Source organism: Entelurus aequoreus, linkage group LG06 (assembly GCF_033978785.1).
Source record: "Entelurus aequoreus isolate RoL-2023_Sb linkage group LG06, RoL_Eaeq_v1.1, whole genome shotgun sequence".
NCBI classification, from domain to species: Eukaryota; Metazoa; Chordata; class Actinopteri; order Syngnathiformes; family Syngnathidae; genus Entelurus; species Entelurus aequoreus.
Genome location: NC_084736.1, coordinates 6,787,792 through 6,805,901, shown reverse-complemented (window position 1 = coordinate 6,805,901; position 18,110 = coordinate 6,787,792).

The window sequence follows — 18,110 nt, the reverse complement described above, 5'->3', positions numbered from 1 at the left end:
TTTCGGACTATAAGGCGCACTTAAAATCCTTTAATTTTCTCAAAACTCGACAATGCGCCTTATAACCCGGTGCGCCTAATGTACGGAATAATTTTGGTTGCGCTTACCGACCTTGAAGCTATTTTATTTGGTACATGGTGAAATGATAAGTGTGACCAGTAGATGGCAGTCACACATAAGAGATACGTGTAGACTGCAATATGATGGCAGTCACACTTAAGAGATATGTGTAGACTGCAATATGATGGCAGTCACACATAAGAGATACGTGTAGACTGCAATATGATGGCAGTCACACTTAAGAGATACATGTAAACTGCAATGTGATGGCAGTCACACTTAAGAGATACATGTAAACTGCAATGTGATGGCAGTCACACATAAGAGATACGTGTAGACTGCAATATGATGGCAGTCACACATAAGAGATACGTGTAGACTGCAATATGATGGCAGTCACACTTAAGAGATACATGTAAACTGCAATGTGATGGCAGTCACACATAAGAGATACGTGTAGACTGCAATATGATGGCAGTCACACATAAGAGATACGTGTAGACTGCAATATGATGGCAGTCACACATAAGAGATACGTGTAGACTGCAATATGATGGCAGTCACACATAAGAGATACGTGTAGACTGCAATATGATGGCAGTCACACATAAGAGATACATGTAGACTGCAATATGACTCAAGTAAACACCAACATTTCATATGTTTCATTGAAAATATAGAACATTACACACGGTGCTCAAAAATCTATCAAAATGTTTCAGTAGGACTTTGGTAAGCTATGAAGCCACACCGCTTCATGGATTGTACTGTGCTTCAACATAGGAGTATTATTATAGTGTGTGTATAAGGTAAGACATATTCAGCGTTTTGTTTCGCAATATTATACAAAAGCAACTTTTCCTATCTTCTGGTACCTGCTGATCTGTATTTGGTTGGGGACCACTGATGTAGACCACAAGGAAGTCTTTTACATTTAGAAAATAATAATAATAATAATAATATGACTCCTTTAATGCGCTTTATAATCTGCTGCGCTTTATATATGAAAAAAGATCAAAAATAGACCATTCTTCGGCGGTGCGCCTGATAATCCGGTGCGCCCTATGGTCCGGAAAATACGGTAGTTATAAAACAATCTCGCCTTCTTTTGTACTTCCTCCAAACGAGCGGTTTAGAATTGGCCCCGATTGTGACTTCAGCGGATTATCCATATGTGGTAGATATTTAATCCTTAAAATAATTGTGTATTGTCATGATTATCATTATCCACTGACCATAATCCAACATGAATAGACTAATCTCTACTTTACACTTTCAACTCAAAAGAAAGCTTGACATATTTTTAATTACATTTATTAAGTTAATGATAACAGGTTGTATGATTACAAACACTTTAAAGGCCTACTGAAAGCCACTACTAGCGACCACGCAGTCTGATAGTTTATATATCAATGATGAAATCTTAACATTGCAACACATGCCAATACGGCCGGGTTAACTTATAAAGTGACATTTTAAATTTCCCGCTAAACTTCCGGTTGAAAACGTCTATGTATGATGACGTATGCGCGTGACGTCAGTAGTTAAACGGAAGTATTAGTACACCATTGTATCCAATGCAAAAAGCTCTGTTTTCAACGCAAAATTCCACAGTATTCTGGACATCTGTGTTGGTGAATCTTGTGCAATTTGTTTAATGAACAATGAAGACTGCAAAGAAGAAAGCTGTAGGTGGGATCGGTGTATTAGCGGCGGACTACAGCAACACAACCAGGAGGACTTTGAGGATAACAGACGCGCTATCCGACGCTAGCCGCCGACCGCATCGATGATCGGGTGAAGTCCTTCGTCGCCCCGTTGATCGCTGGAACGCAGGTGAGCACGGGTGTTGATGAGCAGATGAGGGCTGGCTGGCGTAGGTGGATAGCTAATGTTTTTAGAATAGCTCTAGGTTCCATAGCTAAGTTAGCTTCAATGGGGTCATTAGCAACAGCATTGTTAAGCTTCGCCCAGCTGGAAAGCATTAACCGTGTAGTTACATGTCCACGGTTTAATAGTATTGTTGATTTTCTGTCTATCCTTCCAGTCAGGGGTTTATTTCTTTTGTTTCTATATGCAGTTAAGCACGATGCTATCACGTTAGCTCAGTAGCTAAAGTGCTTCGCCGATGTATTGTCGTGGAGATAAAAGTCACTGTGAATGTCCATTTCGCGTTCTCGACTCTCATTTTCAAGAGGATATAGTATCCGAGGTGGTTTAAAATACAAATCCGTGATCCACAATAGAAAAAGGAGAAAGTGTGGAATCCAATGAGACCTTGTACCTAAGTTACGGTCAGAGCGAAAAAAGATACGTCCTGCACTGCACTCTAGTCCTTCACTCTCACGTTCCTCATCCACGAATCTTTCATCCTGGCTCAAATGAATGGGGTAATCGTCGCTTTCTCGGTCCGAATCGCTCTCGCTGCTGGTGTAAACAATGGGGAAATGTGAGGAGCCTTTCAACCTGCGACGTCACGCTACTTCCGGTACAGGCAAGGCTTTTTTTAATCTGCGAACTTTATCATCGATGTTCTCTACTAAATCCTTTCAGCAAAAATATGGCAATATCGCGAAATGATCAAGTATGACACATAGAATGGATCTGCTATCCCGATTTAAATAAGAAAAAATTCGTTTCAGTAGGCCTTTAAACTGGGAGTCTAATGATAATAATATTTAAGTAACGTTTAAGACCAAAACCAGTAGCAAGGCTATGTGACATTAATGCTGGTAATATTTAAAGCAAAATTGGAAGCATACGATTGCACAAAATGTCTCTTGGGAAAAATTCAGATTAAAAAGGAAACAAACAACTCCTAAAAAGAGTGTCCTTTGATCTTACTCCATACAGTGCAGCTGGTAAGATCATGGCATCTGCGGTCCTCTCCAAGGTTTCTCATTGTCATTCTCATTGACATCCCACTGGGTTGTGAGTTTTTCCTTGCCCTTATGTGGGCTCTGAACCGAGGATGTCGTTGTGGCTTGTGCAGCCCTTTGAGACACTTGTGACTTAGGGCTATATAAATAAACATTGGTTGATTGATGATTGACCAAAAAAAATAGACCATTCATCGGCAGTGCGCCTTATAATCCGGTGCGCCCTATGGTCCGGAAAATACGGTAATCCAATATCATCCCGGGGGCCATAGATCCTTCGTTCCTTGACTTTGCCACTTAGGTCTTAGCACGTTGACACCAACTTCAGGAGAAAAAACTAAGTTGTTGTGATGGTGGCTGGGCGACACACACCATGCCCATATATGGTGAAAGGATGCAGACGGTCATTCCGATGGACTTACCAAAGACTATTTTGAGGCATTTTGAACTCTCCCACGCAACTATTTGGGGTTTACTTCATGCATTTATTTGTTCATCCAATTATTAATACCCAAGAGAGCGACTCGTGCAGTTGTTTTTGGCCCTTCCAGAGCACGGGTGAGTTGGGGAGGGGTGTGTCCGCAAGCCGACCGGGTCTAGACTACTGCAACGCACTTCTTGTGGGGAACATCCAGAAGCTGCAATACATACAGAATAGAGCTGCTAGGATCCTGATGAGAGTGCGGAAATATGACCATACCACACTAACTCTCAAATCCCTTCACTGGCTTCCTGTTCCACTCAGGATTGAATTGAAAGTCTCCCTACTAACCCGCCAGTGCCTCCATGGAAATGCCCCCCTCTACCTCAAAGAACTACTCACCCCCAAATCCACCGGACAGGCTAACCTCCTCCAACCTCAGAGGACAAAGCTACGAACAACGGGAGACCGGGCTTTCTGCTCCGCCGCTCCCAGTCTGTGGAACGCTCTCCCTGACCACCTGAGGGCACCACAGACTGTGAATGCTTTTAAAAAAGGCTTAAAAACCCTTCTTTTTAAAAAAGCCTTTTTTTTTTTTAGATATATGCATACTAGTTTTAGCTATTTGACTGTTCTACTTTTTATTAGGGTCCGCACAGGACCATTGTCAAAGGAATCCCAAAGGGAGTCCTTTTGCAATGGGACGAAAGGACACTATTGAAATTGTAAGGTTTTATTATTAGGGTCCGCACAGGACCATTGTCATTCTTTATTCTTATTCCGCAGCTTTGCGGACTACTTTGCCCCTCTTAACATGCTTCAAAACTCACCAAATTTTACACACACATAAAAAAAACGCGAACGAAACTCTTTAGTAAAAAAAACCAAACCCCAAAAATCAAAATTGCGCTCTAGCGCCCCCTAGGAAGAAAACTGCCTCTAACTCCCAGTACGAATGTCGTAGAGACATGAAACAAAAACCTGTATGTAGCTCTCGCTTAGACCTACTTTTCATTAATTAATTTCTTCGGGCAAAAATCAACAGGAAGTTGGCAATTTCCCCTTCAAGACAAAAAATTACTAAAAACACTAATTTTTGCCTCTTTGAGCTGTAATTTGACCCCCTTAAAATACTTCAAAACTCACCAAACTTTTCACACACATCGGGACTGGTGGAAATTGCGATCTAAAAAAAACCGAACCCCAAAACTGCGCTCTAGCGCAATTTTTGAATAAAACAGAGACAAAACTGCTTCTCAGAGGAAAACACAGACAAAACCGCTTGTAACATCCGGTAGGAACGTCTTAGAGACATGAAACAAAAACCTCTATATAGGTCTCACTTAGACCTACATTTCATAGATTGACATCCTTCAGCAAAAATCAACAGGAAGTTTGCAATCCCTCCTTCAAAACAAAATTTTTGTTAAAACCGGTCACCAAATATCAAACATTATCTCCTCTGAGCGCGTTTGTCGTTTTGGCTTCAAACTACTACAGGAGAGACATTGAACCCTTCTGATTAAAAGTTGACGAAAGCGTTTTGATAAGTGCTACGGTTTTGATTTTACGAGCCTTCAAAGAAAAGAACCACTGTGCCGCAGCACCTAGGAAAAAAACACAGACACAACTTCCTCTAACTCCCAGTACGAATATCGTAGAGACATGAAACAAAAACCTCTATGTAGGTCTGACTTAGAGCTAGATTTCATACACGGACATCCTTCAGCAAAAATCAACAGGAAGTTGGCAATCACCCCTTCAAAACAAAAGTTTCATAAAATCACTCATTTTTGCCGCTTTGAGCTGTAATTTGACCGCCTTAAAATACTTAAAAACTCACCAAACTTTTTACACACATCAGGACTGGCGGAAATTGCGATCTAATTAGGACTAGCACCTGCCAAAATGCGGACCCGACCAACGCTGCTTGCAGCTTTAATTTGTATTTATTTTTTATATATTTTTATTTTTTTAATACACTGTAGCACTTTGAGGTTGTTCACTCAATGTAAAGTGCTTTTTACAAATAAAATCTATTATTATTATGATCATTATTAGCATGAACAGTCATTCTAGTGCTACAATGATGTGTCTATGACGGCGTTCCCATACCTGGGGCCTATTGCGTGTGTGCAGTATTTGAACTTGGCTGATGCGTGTTCACAAAAAAAAAAAAAAGATTGTAAAACGTAAACGTGTGTAGGAGGGGAGGAGGGGGGCCGTGGGAGAGACCCTGGGGGTATAAAGTCATACTCTCACAACTCAAATGCCTCATTTGATTTTTTTTAAAACTCTGAGATTGTGGGTGTGACACCGAAACTTTGCGTGCACAAACAAGCTGACTACATTTTACTCTCAGCAGCACGCGGGTTTCGTCCTAATGAACGACTTGGCCGCCAACATCAACAAGTGCCGATGTTGCACTTTGGCATGATCTTATTTGGGCGCAGAAATAGCTGGAAGCCGAGCAGAAACTCTTGATCAGGGGTGTCCAAACTTTTTCCACCGCGGGCCGCACATGGAAAACTTAAAGCATGCGGGGGCCATTTTGATATTTTTCATTTTCAAAACATAACAAAATATATGAATTTTTTATTTATTTTACCTTTAGGGGTCCCGGGGACCATAAAAGGTCTTAGTCATTAAAATGTTAAAAAATAATTAATAATTAATTTTTCGAATTAGTGATTGTACTGCTCAAAAAAAAAAAGGATTACTCCCTTTATGTGTACAGGTATGTATGTATGTATATGTGTATGTGTGTATATATATAAATATATATATATATATATTAGGGCTGCAACTAACGATTAATTTGATAATCGATTAATCTGTTGATTATTACTTCGATTAATCGATTAATAATCGGATAAAAGAGACAAACTACATTTCTATCCTATCCAGTATTTTATTGGAAAAAAAACAGCATACTGGCACATACTTATTTTGATTATTGTTTCTCAGCTGTTTGTAAATGTTGCAGCTTATAAATAAAGGTTTATTTAAAAAAAATTAAAAAAAATAATGATAATAATTTTATTTAAAAAATTACAAATAAAAACCTCTGCGCATGCGCATAGCATAGATCCAATGAATCGATGACTAAATTAATCGGCAACTATTTTAATAATCGATTAGTTGTTGCAGCCCTAATATATATATATATATATATATATATATATATATATATATATATATATATATATATATATATATATATATATATTGCAGCCCTAATATATATATATATATATATATATATATATATATATATATATATATATATATATATATATATATATATATATATATATATATATATATATATATATATACATATATATTAGGGCTGCAACTAACGATTAATTTGATAATCGGTCGATTATTACTTCGATTAATCGATTAATAATCGGATAAAAGAGACAAACTGCATTTCTATCCTATCCAGTATTTTTTTTTTTAATTGAAAAAAAACAGCATACTGGCACCATACTTATTTTGATTATTGTTTCTCAGCTGTTTGTAAATGTTGCAGTTTATAAATAAAGGTTTAGTAAAAAATAAATTTAAAAAAATATTTATTTATTTTTTTATTAAAAAAAAAAAAAAAAAAAAAAAAACCCTCTGCGCATGCGCATAGCATAGATCCAACGAATCGATGACTAAATTAATCGGCAACTATTTTAATAATCGATTTTAATCGATTTAATCGATTAGTTGTTGCAGCCCTAATATATATATATATATATATATATATATATATATATATATATATATATATATATATATATATATATATATATATATATATATATATATATATATATATATATATATATATATATATGTCTCTGTTTATATTTATTTATTTATTTTTTTAAATTTCTGATTATTATTATTATTAATGTATTATCATTTATTTTTTGTTTATTTAACTGATGTATGTGTAGATATTACTTTGTTGTTGTTTTTTTTGCTGTTACTTTCTTTTTTGGGGGGGGAGGGTGGTATGGTTGGGATATAAACAAAAAATATTTGGACATTTAGGGCAGACGACAGATATAAGATGTATGTGAATATGATGTAATGGATAGGAATGTCTGATGCTAGATGTCAATAAAAATAAAAATAAAATGTTAAAAATAAGTAAAATTATTATTTTTGATTTAACGCTTACAGTTAATCTCTATATCAACTTCAAGTTCATATAAAGTAATTTAAAAAAATAAGGTTTTATGGCTTTTCTGTCAAAAACAACTTTAATAGTATTGTTGAATTTCTGCTATCCTTCCAGTCAGGGGTTTATTTATTTTGTTTCTATCTGCATTTAAGCCCAATGCTATCACGTTAGCTCCGTAGCTAAAGTGCTTCGCCGATGTATTGTCGTGGAGATAAAAGTCACTGTGAATGTCCATTTGGCGTTCTCGACTCTCATTTTCAAGAGGATATAGTATCCGAGGTGGTTTGAAATACAAATCCGTGATCCACAATAGAAAAAGGAGAGAGTGTGGAATCCAATGAGCCAGCTTGTACCTAAGTTACGGTCAGAGCGAAAAAAGATACGTCCTGCACTGCACTCTAGTCCTTTACTCTTACGTTCCTCATTAACGAATCTTTCATCCTCGCTCAAATTAATGGGGTAATCGTCGCTTTCTCTCTCTCACGTACACCACTGAAACGCTCTCACGTACACTACTGAAACGCTCTCACGTACACTACTGAAACGCTCTCACGTACACCACTGAAACGCTCTCACCTGCACCACCGAAATGCTCTCACCTGCACCACCGAAACGCTCTCACCTACACCACCGAAACGCTCTCACCTACACCACCGAAACGCTCTCACCTACACCACCGAAACGCTCTCACCTACACCACCGAAACGCTCTCACCTACACCACCGAAACGCTCTCACCTACACCACCGAAACGCTCTCACGTACACCACCGAAACGCTATCACCTACACCACCGAAACGCTCTCACCTACACCACCGAAACGCTCTCACCTACACCACCGAAACGCTCTCACATACACTACCGAAACGCTCTCACGTACACCACCGAAACGCTCTCACGTACACCACTGAAACGCTCTCACGTACACTACTGAAACGCTCTCACGTACACCACTTAAACGCTCTCACGTACACCACTGAAACGCTCTCACGTACACTACTGAAACGCTCTCACGTACACCACTGAAACGCTCTCACATACACTACTGAAACACTCTCACGTACACTACTGAAACGCTCTCACGTACACCACTGAAACGCTCTCACGTACACTACAGAAACGCTCTCACGTACACTACTGAAACGCTCTCATGTACACTACTGAAATGCTGTTACGTACACTACTGAAACGCTCTCACGTACACTACAGAAACGCTCTCACGTACACTACTGAAATGCTCTCATGTACACTACTGAAACGCTCTCACGTACACTACTGAAATGCTCTCACGTACACTACTGAAATGCTCCGGTGTACACTACTGAAATGCTCTCACATACACTACTGAAATGCTCTCACGTACACTACTGAAATGCTCCGGTGTACACTACTGAAATGCTCTCACATACACTACTGAAATGCTCTCACATACACTACTGAAATGCTCTCACGTACACTACTGAAATGCTCTCACATACACTACTGAAATGCTCTCACGTACACTACTGAAACGCTCTCACGTACCCTTCTGAAATGCTCTCACATACCCTACTGAAATGCTCTCACAAACGCTCTCACATACACTACTGAAACGCTCTCACGTACACTACCGAAACACTCTCACGTACACTACTGAAACGCTCTCACATACACTACTGAAACGCTCTCACATACACTACTGAAACGCTCTCACGTACACTACTGAAATGCTCTCACGTACACTACTGAAATGCTTTCACATACACTACTGAAATGCTCTCATGTACACTACTGAAATGCTCTCGCATACACTACGTAAATGAATACTTTTGGCAATATAGTGTATGGTCTTGCATACACTACTGAAATGCTCTCATGTACATTACTGAAATGCTCTCGCATACACTACTGAAATGAATACTTTTGGCAATATAGTGTATGGTCTTGCATACACTACTGAAATGCTCTCACAAATGCTCTCACGTACACTACAGAAACGCTCTCACATACACTACGTAAATGAATACTTTTGGCAATATAGTGTATGTTCAAGATGACCATTGGAGCACTTCCCCCAGTGGAAGAGGAGACACAGCACATCCAAATGTTTACGGCGTTTCAAGCTCTGCAACAAAATGTTTGAGCCACATCAGCAAACCACATTCCCCCCTCATCTGTCACGTATCCCTAAAGACCTCCTTTTTTTAATGTGTGCGCACACTTCCATGAACCCTGATGTGGGTCTTCCACACGGCACTGCAGATAAGGCTTGTGGTTATAGTGTCGTCTTTCTGATGTCGACTTTATCAGAGAGGCCCCCTTGAATGGGTCCCGCATAGTTTGGCTGAAAGTGCAACAATAACACACCTATCACACACGCACACACACACACACACACACACACACACACACACACACACACACCTATGGACACACACACACACACACCTATGGACACACACTCTCTGCTGGGATGAGTGTGAAGGATAAACTGTCAGACTATCTCACAGAGATCCAGTTCCATACCGCAACATCAAAAAAACAAACCCTATCTTGGCTACCATGAAGCTTGTAGTGTAATTATAGAAAGTGACTATCTACTAGTGTTGTCCCCATAACAATATTTTGGTACCGGTACCAAAATTATTTCGATATTTTCCGGTACTTTTCGGTACTTTTCTAAATAAAGGGGACCACAAAAAATGGCATTATTGTCTTTATTTTAACAACAAATCTTAGGGTACATGAAACATATGTTTATTATTGCAATTTAGTGCTTAAATAAAATAGTGAACATACTAGACAACTTGTCTTTTAGTAGTAAGTAAACAAACAAAGACTCCTAATTAGTCTGCTGACATATGCAGTAACATATTGTGTCATTTATACACCTATTATTTTGTACACATTATTAAGGGACAAGTGGTAGAAAATTAATTGTTAATCTACTTGTTCATTTACTGTTAATATCTGCTTACTTTCTCTTTTAACATGTTCTATCTACACTTCTGTTAAAATGTAATAATCACTTATTCTTCTTGGTGTAGAAAACCATTAGGGATGGCCGATATTATCGGCCGATAAATGCGTTAAAATGTAATATCGGAAATAATCGGTATCGTTTTTTTTAATTATCTGTATCGTTTTTTTTTGTTTTTGTTTTTTTAATTAAATCAACATAAAAAACACAAGATACACTTAAAATTAGTGCACCAACCCAAAAAACCTCCCTCCCCCCATTTCTTTCTGTTATTAATATTCTGGTTCCTACATTATATATCAATATATATCAATACAGTCTGCAAGGGATACAGTCCGTAAGCACACATGATTGTGCGTGCTGCTGGTCCACTAATAGTACTAACCTTTAACAGTTAATTTTACTCATTTTCATTAATTACTAGTTTCTATGTAACTGTTTTTATATTGTTTTACTTTCTTTTTTATTCAAGAATTTTTTTTAAATTTAGTTATCTTATTTTTTATTTTATTTTTTTAAAGTACCTTATCTTCACCATACATGGTTGTCCAAATTAGGCATAATAATGTGTTAATTCCACGACTGCATATATCGGTATCGGTTGATATCGGTATCGGTAATTAAAGAGTTGGACAATATCGGAATATCGGATATCGGCAAAAAGCCATTATCGGACATCCCTAAAAACCATAATTAATAATGAAATCCTGCTTTAGCCTTTGCAGTTTTGTGCTTGGTGGAGGTATTCATCTTTGTGCAGGATTATGTCCTAATTGGAAAATGACTTTTTGTGTAGATAGTAGGGTTGTACGGTATACCACTATTACTATAGTACCGCGATACTAATGAATCATTTTCGGTACTATACCGCCTCGAAAAAGTACTGGTCCCCCATCCCTTTGAATATGACCAATGTATGATCCTGTAACTACTTGGTATCGGATCGATACCCAAATTTGTGGTATCATCCAAAACTAATGTAAAGTATCAAACAACAGAAGAATAAGTGATTATTACATTTTAACAGAAGTGTAGATAGAACATGTTAAAACAGAAAATAAGCAGATATTAACAGTAAATGAACAAGTAGATTAATAATCCATTTTTACAGTTTGTCCTTAATAATGTGTACAAAATAATAGGTGTATAAATGACACAATATGTTACTGCACATGTCAGCAGACTAATTAGGAGTCTTTGTTTGTTTACTTACTACTAAAAGACAAGTTGTCTAGTATGTTCACTATTTTATCTAAGGACTAAATTGCAATAATAAACATATGTTTCATGTACCCTAAGATTTTTTTGTTAAAATAAAGCCAATAATGACATTTTTTGTGGTCCCTTTTATTTAGAAAAGTATCAAAATAATTTTGGTACCGGGACAACACTACCCAGGACCTTCTAACGAAGAAGACCGAATTTAAAAGATGGACGATTTTGACCTCCCTCCCTCCTCAGCGACACCCGGAAGTCGAACTTTGCTTGCATAGCATGCAGAACGACCCCGGACTTATGAACACAACTCCACTTCACCCAAAGACAATGGGCATATACACAAACACACTCCCAACCCCCACCCAACGACTTCACCGCCGCTTGATTCCCCTTCAAGGTGATGGACGGCTGAGTAGCGCTTCAGTTTTTTCCCACACATTCATTTATTTGTGGCGGCCCGCCACGAAAGAATTACGTCCGCCACAAATTTAAAAAAAAAAAATAATAATAATATATATATATATATATATATTTTTTTTTTGTCCTGTCCAGCTTCTCAGGCAAATCATATAGTTGATGTAGATGCCCATATAGGCTGTTCAGATTTACTTTACAAAAGAGAAGTGTAGGATACTTCTCTTGTTGCCTTATTTGTATTTGACCACTACTGTTTTCTGTTTATTTGTTACTGACTGTGGCAGGACACCTCTGCCTCTGTTTCACTTTATGTTGCTGGTAAATAATATGGTTGTAGTAGTAGGCTAAAGTTAAATTATTTAGTATGCACTAATTAAAGGGGCAGAGCTTTAAGAGACATTTTAGCTTTTATATTTTATAAGATGTATTTTTTGTAAGAACCCCAATTAATAAACATATTTCAGTGAATAACTTATTGTTCAAATCTGTATATAAATATGTACATAAAGTGTTGTAATTATATTGTAAAATGGATGGATGGATGGACGTTTAAAACAAAACTGTTATTATTAATTAAGTATACATTTTTTGAGCCTTTTTAGAGAAAATCATATCATTGTAGTAGATTATGCAAATTACTCGATGATGTCATGGTGACCACGCCCATAACCACGCCCCCACCGCCACAGGTATCTTGGCAGTTTATGGGAAACACTGCGCTTTATAGCAGCAGTCGACCTCCAGGGTCCCAACTCCCCCCCGCCTCTGTTGCGAGTTGTTGTGATTATATGTAACATGTTTATGTGTGCTATGGCAAATTAGGTTTTTTCCCTTGGACTCAGTCTGGACCCCCTCCCGATGGTCCAGCTTTTGCCTGATATTTTTTTACTCTTCCCCCCCTTTCCCAATATCACCTTTTTCCCCACCTTTTTTAAGGAGCGACGTAAGTGGCTGATCCGTTGGCGGTCCCGTCTTGTCTCCCTTTAACGTATGTCTGCTCTTAGTGGGACTGTGCCCGAAATGTAATTTCAGTTCTTATGTGTCTTGTACATGTTAAAGAATGGACAATAATCAAGCATCCTGAATCCTCAACTAACATAGAGACAGACAAGCAAACTTCAACTTAACTTTACCATGGACTGACTAACATGGACCCCGACTTAAACAAGTTGAAAAACTTATTGGGGTCAGGGCCAGCGGCCCGTGGCATAGGCCGTATAGGCAAATGCTAAGGGCGCCGTCCATCAGGGGGCGCCACGCCAGTGCCACGAATGTTGGAGGAAAAAAAAAAAAAAAAAAAAAAAAAGTTGGTACTATTATTTCTAAATACATAAAATAATCCCACGTTAATTAAAATGCAAAGTAAAGCCTATTTAATAGAAATATTATTTGTTACAACATTACGCCCCCCCTCCCCCGGCACGGTGCGCCCCCTCCCTTCCCGTATCATGACTCTTTTTGGACGTCACCACATCAAAAAATCAACACAAGATGTCAAAACGGCCAAAACTGTCAGGTGCCCAGGGAAGAAAAAAGAGAAAAGAAGAGGAGAAACGAGAAAAAGACAGAGGTAGCAGGTAGGTAACGTTAGCCTACATGAAATTATTTGTCTGTTACAGAATGTGATAGTAACCTGGCTTTTTAGCATTAAGCTAATGTTACATGATTCGGCAATTGCTAATCAATAAATAGGTAGTTCTATTTTAACGTCGGGTTAATATTGTGGAGGGGGCTAAATTGTTATGGAAAATAATAATGTAACGTGAGGTAATTACAGTACTCCCTGGTGTACAGTCATTTGTAAGTCATTCTAGTTAATGCAATATTAAAAAGCACAAATAGAGAACTCTGTAGGATCCCCTTTTTTTGTAATATAGTTGTTAAACTCATACTGGTTGGATATCTTGTTTTGTGCAGTGCCTTATTTATATTGTATTTTTAATTTATTTTATGCAACTTGTTGACACGTTTTATTTTGTGTTTATGTATGTAAAAAATATTGTATTTCATATATTCATTTTTTGTATTCATTTATTTATCCATATTTTTGTTTATCTTGTTAACTATTCTGATTGTTAATTTGCTTTCTTTAAGTAAAAAAAAAAGGTCAAAGACAAAGCTATTCGGTTTCTTGTGAGTATATACACTTCACTGCCGATGTGGGGGGGGGGGCGCCACCTAAAATCTTGCCTAGGGCGCCAGATTGGTTAGGGCCGGGCCTGATTGGGGTGTTACCATTTAGTGGTCAATTGTACGGAATATGTACTGTACTGTGCAATCTACTAATACAAGTTTCAATCAATCAATCAAAAAGTCAAATATTCTGCTCACTTTGCCATTCTTGTCCATGTCCTGCGTTGCCACACTGTTGCCCAAGTCTAAGCATTCTCTAACCTTGACAGGAAGTGATTTGCCTAAGTGGATCTACCTCTTTGTGTCCTTTTGGATGAGACCTTTGACCCCGCCCCCTCTCCACATCCAGCCAGGGGGCTACTTTTCCGTTGCAGTGAGCCCAGCCCGCAGACACCGTCTCTCCTCCCCGGTCGAGATAAGCCCAATATGAAGACAATGTAGCCTTCCCGCTGTGCGAGACCCCCTTGTCATGTGTGGGAGGACGGAAACTTCTGGTTGCAATTTTGAAAATGCTTTTTTTAGCCGCTCTTAAATGTGGGAAGTCAAAGTCATTGAGCTGTGGGGAAGCATGAGGATCTTTGGGAAGTTTATATATCAGATGCTTGTGGAAGGTTACGCATGTTTATTTACGTTAGGTTGATTCCGAAGAAGAAGAAAAAAAGGGGGCGGGCGTACAAAGTCATCCTGCAGGAAGCGCCACATGCGGCGCTCTCTAATGTGGGAATCGTGCACCACATCTTTTTTTTTTTTTTTCTTCTTTAGGGAAAAGGAAGGAAGAACCTGGAATAAATAGTCCCTGCAGATGAAAGTTGACGATTTGAGGTCAATTTTTGTCTCTTTTGAAAGGTAAAAAAGAGAGCAAAGAGGGTGACATCTTGCACAGGTCCCCTAAAGCAGGGGTGTCCAACGTGCGGCCCGCGGGCTAATTGTTTACCGGCCCCGCCACACATTCTGGAAATACTATTGTAAAAATAAAAAAGAACATTAAAAAAAGTGGAATGAGGTGAAATCTAACGAGAAAAAGTTGCAATGTTGACACAAAAGCTGCCATGCAGGCTGTTTTTTTTCTTTTCTTTTATCTTTCTTGATTTTTCTTTTTTTTGCCATTGCTCAAAAAAAATAAAAAATAATGACAAAAAATCCATGTTTTAATGAATTATTTTCAGGGCTCCAATTACTTCAAATATGTGGTAAATATCGCATATATTGTGTGGTTGCCATATAAAAACATCAAAGTTTTCTTTGACAAAAGCGCATAAAACAAACAAAATAATAGTTCCAGCATAAAATGGACAGATATATCTGAAGTTGATCTCCTAACTTAAGTGTTGAAAGTAAAAGAAAAACCTAATAAAAATGTATCACGTTATATATTTAGTGATTTTTGATTTATCTTTTCACTGTAATTACTCAAAAATAATAATGAATTAAAATCAATGGTGTCCTGCATTATTGATCTTTTAGAGCTCTAATTACTAAATACTGCATATTTCAGTTTTAATATAAAAAAAACTAAGTTGTTTTTGACAGAAAAGCCATAAAACATTTTTTTTAATTTGTATTACTTTATATCAGGAGTCACCGACGCGGTGCCCGCGGGCACCAGGTAGCCCGTAAGGACCAGATGAGTAGCCCGCTGGCCTGTTCTAAAAATAGCTCAAATGGCAGCACTTACCAGTGAGCTGCCTCTATTTTTTAAATTGTATTTATTTACTAGCAAGCTGGTCTCGCTTTGCCCGACATTTTTAATTCTAAGAGAGACAAAACTCAAATAGAATTTGAAAATCCAAGAAAATATTTTAAAGACTTGGTCTTCACTTGTTTAAATGAATTCATTATTTTTTTTTTATTTTGCTTCTTATAACTTTCAGAAAGACAATTTTAGAGAAAAAATACAACCTTAAAAATGATTTTAGGATTTTTAAACACATATACCTTTTTACCTTTTAAATTCCTTCCTCTTCTTTCCTGACAATTTAAATCAATGTTCAAGTAAATTTATTTTTTTTATTGTAAAGATTAATAAATAAATTTTAATTTAATTCTTCATTTTAGCTTCTGTTTTTTCGACAAAGAATATTTGTGAAATATTTCTTCAAACTTATTATGATTAAATTCAAAACAAATATTCTGGCAAATCTAAAAAAATCTGTAGAATCAAATTTAAATCTTATTTCAAAGTCTTTTGAATTTCTTTAAACATTTTTGTTCTGGAAAATCTAGAAGAAATAATGATTTGTCTTTGTTAGAAATATAGCTTGGTCCAATTTGTTATATATTCTAACAAAGTGTAGATTGGATTTTAACCTATTTAAAACATGTCATCAAAATTCTAAAATTAATCTTAATCAGGAAAAATTACTAATGATGTTCCATAAATTCTTTTTTTAATTTTTTCAAAAAGATTCGACTTAGCTAGTTTTTCTCTTCTTTTTTTCGGTTGAATTTTGAATTTTAAATAGTCGAAATTGAAGATAAACTGTTTCAAAATTTAATTGTCATTTTTTTCGTGTTTTCTCCTCTTTTAAACCTTTCAATTAAGTGTAAATATCATTAATTATTAATAATAACATAGACTTAAAGGTAAATTGAGCAAATTGGCTATTTCTGGCAATTTATTTAAGTGTGTATCAAACTGGTAGCCCTTCGCATTAATCACTACCCAAGAAGTAGCTCTTGCTTTCAAAAAGGTTGGTGACCCCTGTTATATATCAACTTGAAGTTGATATAGAGATTTACTGTAAGCATTGAATAATTTAAAAAAATAATAATCCGACTTATTTTTTAACATTTTAATGACTGAGACCCTTTATGGTCCCCGGGACCCCTAAAGGTAAAATAAATAAAAAATGCATATATTTTGTTATGGTTTGAAAATGAAAAATATCAAAATGGCCCCCACATGCTTTAATTTTTCCGTGTGCGGCCCTCAGTGGAAAAAGTTTGGACACCCCTGCCCTAACGGGACATGGGGGGAAAAAATTGTAATAATTAAAAAAAAAAAAATTGAGACATGTATCTCGTGTGCACGAGAAACTTTTTATAAAGTTATAAAAAAATAAAAATAAATTTTTTTTTTTTTTTTTTTTAGACATGTATCTTGTGCACACGAGATACATGTCTTAAAAAAAAATAATAATAATAATAATAATTATAACAAATAAAATTTCCCCCATGACCCTTTAGGGGCTCTGTAAAAGTGCATCTAAGCGCTACACTGCAAAAAAGTCAGTGTTCAAAAACAAGAAAAAAAAAGAAAAAAAATTAAGGGTATTTTATTTGAACTAAGCAAAATTATCTGCCAATAGAACAAGAAAATTTTGCTTGTCAAGACTTTCCAAAACAAGTCAGATTAGCTAACCTCAATGAACCCAAAAATACCTTTAAAATAAGTATATTCTCACTAATAACAAGTCCACTTTTCTTGGTAGAAAAAAAAAAAAAAGAGACCTTTTTGCGCAATATGTTGAAAAATATTCTTAAATGAAGTAAATGCTAGTGCCATTATAATTATCTTGACATAATGATATGCGCTCGGCATTACATTTCTTGAAACCAGCAAACTTATACTAAAAACTAATGTATTGTTCTTAATGGAAAGGCAACAAGACAACCGCTTGTTACTCTCGGGGTCTCCTAGCCGCTCAGGCAAATCATATAGTCTAAAAATGCATTTTTCCATCGATAACATGACATCATCGCGCCAAGTGTGTGCTCTTTCAGTCAATTAGTGCGCATATATACAGCCCGGCCCCCGGCCAACATTTTTTTTAATTGTAATTTTGAAGAATTTATCTGAATGTGCATGAACTATTTCTGTTCAAAATTGTTAGAAATGTCA